Consider the following 6,294-nt stretch of genomic DNA (forward strand, 5'->3'; position numbering starts at 1 on the left):
CCCTTATCTTTATCTCCAATTAAATGTTTCCAAATGATACTCCTGGTTTTTTTGAATATATGCATGGGATCGAAGAGATGATTAAGGAAATTGGGGAAAAAGGGGGAGTGTCTTTATTCCAATTATAGGTTCTTCATTATTGTTTGCTCTCCATAAGACCAACCAATCGCTTGCTATTGTTCTACAAGGTGATGGACTGAGATCTCCATCCCATAGTGGATGATGCAATGGGAGATATCTTACATGCCCATGATATATCATCTTCTTTGGAGTAGGGGAACAATGTGCCGCTCCAATCGAGGTCCTCCACAAATAGGACATGCATGGTATATCCACTGGATAGCAAGGCCTATGTAACACCATTTAGTTATATTATGATCATGTGAAAAATCTATCTTTAATGTTAAAAGATCTAAATCTGTTACTAACCTAATCACTAGTCCAAGCTTGGATAGTCATGCATAGTCCACATCAATATTTCCTTTATACTTGCTGAGGACATTTAGACATGTCATGAATAGGGATGCCTGCCCATACGTTTTGTAGTTCTTCTACTAAGGGTGCCATGTATATCTTTATGTTTTAAACTCTTCACCTTCCAAGTAAAAATAAACCAAGCAAGAGATGTCTATTTTTAATGGTCAAGCATGGAAGGACATTATAATTTACCAATACCACTGCTCCATGTTGTGGAACAGAGACCAAATGCATTAACACCATCCATTACCAAACTGAGATGTATGTATCGAGGCTCTTCCTTAAATTCAAGCCATGTCTCCACACAGTGTAATCAACAGATGGAAATGCATAAGATAACATTTGTAGATTGCTTTTAATCATACTAAGTCATTAGCTCTGTTGTGGACGTACACTTAAACATGTGTTAGATTCTTGGCATGGTTAAGATGCAATATATGAATCACGTTTTAGCATGCCAGGTCATTAGCTTGCAAAGAGTTTCTCTTCAATAATATTTTATAATTCAATAACCTTGCAAATTATAATCGACGATGTGAGGTTACCTAGCTTATTTTTGAAGAGGATGAGATTAAGAAAGAGAAAGAGGAATTAGAAAGAAGATATAGAGACACTCCCATCTGACCGACCATACAATGATTACAGATTGAGAAACAACATGCAAACCTATAACTGACATTTTTACTCTATCAAACAATGATGTTGAACTAAGAGTTCAAAAGATGTGCTTCATTGGACATCATGTCTTTTAAACTAAGAGTTCAAAAGATGTGCTTCATTGGACATCATGTCTTTTCCATCATGTGTATTGCCTTCAAACCTTGTTTCGATCTAGCTCTTCCACAAAATATTTTTAATCGTGTGGATCCATATCCTCTTGCATGTGTGGCTCTCCCTAACTTTAAAGAAGACTCTATCGTGGTGGTGAGAACTAGTAAACTAGCAAGTGAAAGGTGAATTCATTTACTATCTCCTTGATGTGCTCACATATGTTTAGGTTTTTACTCACATTTATTTGTTTTCTGAGTCCTCTATGAGACAATTTTATTTTTTGCATATAGTCCATATATCTTGACTCCTCTGTATGAGACAATTTGATAGTCACATAGTCTTCATTATATGTCTTGCTACTAACAATCCCCGAGGTATTATAGAGAATGGGAGCATAGTCAAAGAGAAAATGGTCCATATTGGACTTCTAGGGCACCACCCCAATCACAAGCCCATTCATTTAGGTGAAAGAAATCAAGTTAGGCTAGGTTGGGTCTTTGATCTTGGCAATCCATTCTGCAAAAATGATGAGATAAAAGAGGGAAATTACAATGGAAAATATATCATTAACAAAGTTTGATTATGTATGATAATAATATATAATATCATCACAATTATCAATGTAATAATCAAACACATAATATATCAAATAGCTAGTATTACATACAATAATTAATACAAGTAATGATATTTATTATTGTTATTATTTCATGATGTGGTATTAATACCATGTTAATAATAATAATAAAGCATTATCATTATTTGTAGTTGATAATATTAATGAATAACATATATTATGACTAATGAGTGTTATATCGATTGTAAAAAATAATCAGAACCAACTTTTGTAGTATAACTAATCTATGAATATTTTATAATCTAACTATATGAGATAGTATGTTATAAATATAAATAGATATAGTATGATCATCTTCCATACACTTATAACTAGAAAAGTTATGAAGGTTAACTACAAAGTGACAGTAAATTGGTTACACTTTACTCAAGCAGCTTAAAGCATCTAGAAGCTAGGAGTTATTTTTGAAGCAAAGCAAACACTTTCTTGGTAATTATCGATATAAAGGGGGTGAAAATAAGAATCATCAAAGAAAAAAATGTATAGGAGTTATTTCCGAAGCAAAGAAAAAACTTTCTTGGTAATTATTATCGATCTAAAGAGGGTGAAAGTAAGAATTATTGAACAAAAAAATGTATACAAAAATTAAGAGATTTTCCTAAGGGGACTAATTGTTCTCTTTTTTTCTCACGAGTACGGCAAGATTGTGTTGATAGCGGTCAATGTTCGTTTAATTATGTTAAGAAGACTAGTGTAGCGTGCACAATACAGGTAGGGATGGTTTGAGGACACCCTGCAAATGAAGCAAGCATGTTAGTAAGGCCTCTCGCTCAGATCCTTTTGAGGAAGGTGATAAACTTAAGAAGAGACCTGCATACACATTGGCGACTCCATAACTTTAATTTACTATAGTGCGACTCCATTGGCACTTAGGTTTCCAATAAGCAAATTGGAAGACCTCTTACTGGGTGTAGTCGATGTTGATCTCCCTGACGCCGAGCTTGGCGATGTTGAAGAACGCTACATTGGAGAGGTTGAATTGGTTCGAAGCACAGCCCCTGCACTCATCCACAATCTTCATCATAATGGGGCCACTATTATGAATGCAACCGTTGCCCATGCAGCACCAGATCTCGTAGGTCGCTCACAGTGGTGAGCATGCCATCCCGCGGGTTGTCGCCATAGAAAGAGGATGCTGCACAAAAACATAGATCAACGTTCAAGACGACTCAGTATGTTTTGTATGCGATGCATAAATTAGGTCAAGGAAAGATTGCGACTCCTCAAACCCACGAGTGTATGGAGGACCTTAATGCGTTGCAAGTCCGAAGTCCGCCAAACACCACACGGGCGCTTCCAGTGACCATAACTACTATCACCAAGGAAACAAGGAGGAGTTTCTTACACGCCATCTTAATTAACCTTCCTTTTAATCGACAGACTATGCTTTACCAATGCAATTTTATATGGGACTGATCTTCTCTTTTGTATAGGCAAAGTCCAGGCCTACAAGGTACCTGACAGGCTAAAATTTGCAACCTGCCTTCGAATTCAACAAGATACCTTGGTCTTCAAGTAAAAACCCGTTCTCCAATTGGGTGGCTTTTTGTGGAATCCAATTTTCAAAGGTTGGTTTTTTAAAGGTTAAATTGGCTTTGAAGTCCACAACTACTTGGGGTGGCATTGTTTGAAATCCAATTTCTAAAGGTGGCTCGTAGCTTACTTTAGAAGTTAATAATTAATTTCGGCTTCGAGGCATCTTCGAATTCAAGTGAGGAAAATAATTTTGAAGAGATCCTTTGAGCCCAATTCTTAAAGATGGACCATGGGTTCTTTTAAAGGTTCCAAATGAGATTTGAATCCCACAGTAGTAGTGGTCACACCCCACATAAAATTCATTCAAAAATTATGTCATATTAGCTTTGTAGATGATGGCTTTATTATTTGTTCATTGCATATCAGTGATCCCAACAATGACATGGGTTCTTTTAAAGGTTCAAATTGAGATTTGAAGCCCACAGTATTGGTCACACCCCACATAAAGTTAATTCACAAATTATGTCATATTAGCTTTGTAGATGACCTTTGTAGTTGATGGCTTCAGTTTTTGTTCATTGCATATTAGTGCTCCCAACAAAAAGAGAAGCTGGAGAAGAGGGTGGCATCAGAGGGTGGTTAACTACAAAGTGTCAGTAGATTAGTTACACTTTACTGAAGTAGCTTTACTGAAGCAGCTTAAAGCATCTAGAACCTAGGAGTTATTTCCAAAGCTAATTAAACACTTTCTTGGTAATTATCGATCTAAAGGGGGTGAAAGTAAGAATCATCGAACAAAAAAATGTATCGACAAATTAAGAGATTTTCCTAAGGGGACCAATTGTTCTTTCTTTTTTTCTCATGGGTACGACAAGATTGTGTTGATAACGGTCAACGTTCGTTTAATTATGTTAAGAAGACTAGTGTAGCGTGCACAATACAGGTAGGGATGGTTTGAGGACACCCTGCAAACAACGAACGAAGCAAGCATGTTAGTAAGGCCCTCTGGATGAGACCCTTTTGAGGAAGGTGATAAACTTAAGAAGAGACCTGCATGCACATTGGCAATCCATAGCTTTAATTTGAGACATCGCGGCCAAAAAGTCAAATGTGTGCTTAGGTTTCCAATAAGCAAATCGGAAGACCTCTTATTGGGTGTAGTTGATGTTGATCTCGCTGACACCGAGCTTCGCGATGTCAAAGAAGGCTACGTTCGAGAGGTTGAACTGGTTGGAAGCATAGCCCGTGCTTTCCTCCACAATCTTCATTGTAATAATGGAGCCACTATTACGAATGCAACAATTGCCGGTGCACCAGATCTTGTAGTAGATGGCATCCCTCACAGGAGCGGCGAGCATGTCATCCTGCAGGTTGTCACCATAGCAAGAGGACGCTGGACACAAACATAGATCAACGTGCAAGAGGACTCAGTATGTTTTGTATGCGCTCAGCATGCATAAATTACGTCTAGGAAAGACTGCGACTCCTCAAACCCACGAGTGTATGGAGGACCAGAATGCGTTGCAAGTCCGAAGTCTGCAAAACACCACACGGGCACACTGCAGCAGCGACCATAACTACTATCAACAAGGAAATTAGGAGGAGTCTCTTGCACGCCATCTTTATTAACCTTCCTCTTAATCGGCAGACTAGGCTTGACCAATGCAGTTTTATATGGGGCTGATCTTCTCTTTTGTATAAGCAAAGTCCAGGCCTACAAGATACCTGACAGGCTAAAATTTGCAACTCGCCTTCGAATTCAACAAGGTACCTTGGTCTTCAAGTAAAAACACGTTCTTCAATTGGGTGGATTTTTGTAGAATCCAATTTTCAAAGGTTGGTTTTTAAAGGTTCAATTGGCTTTGAAGTCCACAACTACTTGGGGTGGCATTGTTTGAAATCCAATGTCTAAAGGTGGCTCGTAGCTTACTTTAGAAGTTAATAATTAATTTCGGCTTCAAGGCATCTTCGAATTCAAGTCAGGAAAATAATTTTGAAGAGATCCTTTGAGCCCAATTCTTAAAGATGGACCATGGGTTCTTTTAAAGGTAATTCAAAATGAGATTTGAAGCCCACAGTAGTGGTCACACCCCACATAACATTCATTCACAAATTATGTCATATTAGCTTTGTAGATGATGGCTTCATTGTTTGTTCATTGCATATCATTGATCCCAACAATGACGTGGATTATTTTAAAGGTTCAAATTGAGATTTGAAGCCCATAGTACTGATCACACCCCACATAACGTTAATTCACAAATTATGTCATATTAGCTTTGTAGATGACCTTTGTACATGATGGCTTCATGTTTTGTTCATTGCATATTATTGCTCCCAACAAAAAGAGAAGCCAGAGAAGAGGGTGGCATCAGAAGCCAATGAGAATGACCCTACAAAAAAATCCCATCATAACTAAAGAACTACATGCTTCAACTCTAAAATGCGTCTAGCAAGTCAGATCCACATCTAGATAGTATGAGGTTTAAAATATGTAATTTTTCTTGATTAGTTGGATGCTATCCTACTACCTGTTGTGCTTGTAATTACATTTTAAAGTGTGCAACATGTAAACAATGCACTATGGGCACTGACAGCTTAGAAGGAGGCTCGACAAAATGAACTTGATAGATAGATCCACAATTGAGCTCGTGTGATTACCATCAATCCAAAGCAAGGTAGTAGCCTTGGCCTTATGGTAGATAATTGAAGATCTCCAAGAAGATGTTATACATGCTAATGTTGAAAAAGCCTAGATACAAGAACAGATCCTGAATTTTCAACAAGAGTTTACAAGTTCAGATCCAAAGTGCCGTGTGCCTTGGAGATGATGTTTTCTTTATGTTGAAGGAGCACTTCGTAAGCCTTCTCTCTAGCCATCCACTTGGCCATGGCCTACTAGTTATACTCATTATAACTTTTCCATGGCCTAG

The sequence above is a fragment of the Cibotium barometz genome, chromosome 9, assembly GCF_041138505.1.
Source record: "Cibotium barometz isolate CiBa-2024 chromosome 9, ASM4113850v1, whole genome shotgun sequence".
Classification (NCBI taxonomy): Eukaryota; Viridiplantae; Streptophyta; class Polypodiopsida; order Cyatheales; family Cibotiaceae; genus Cibotium; species Cibotium barometz.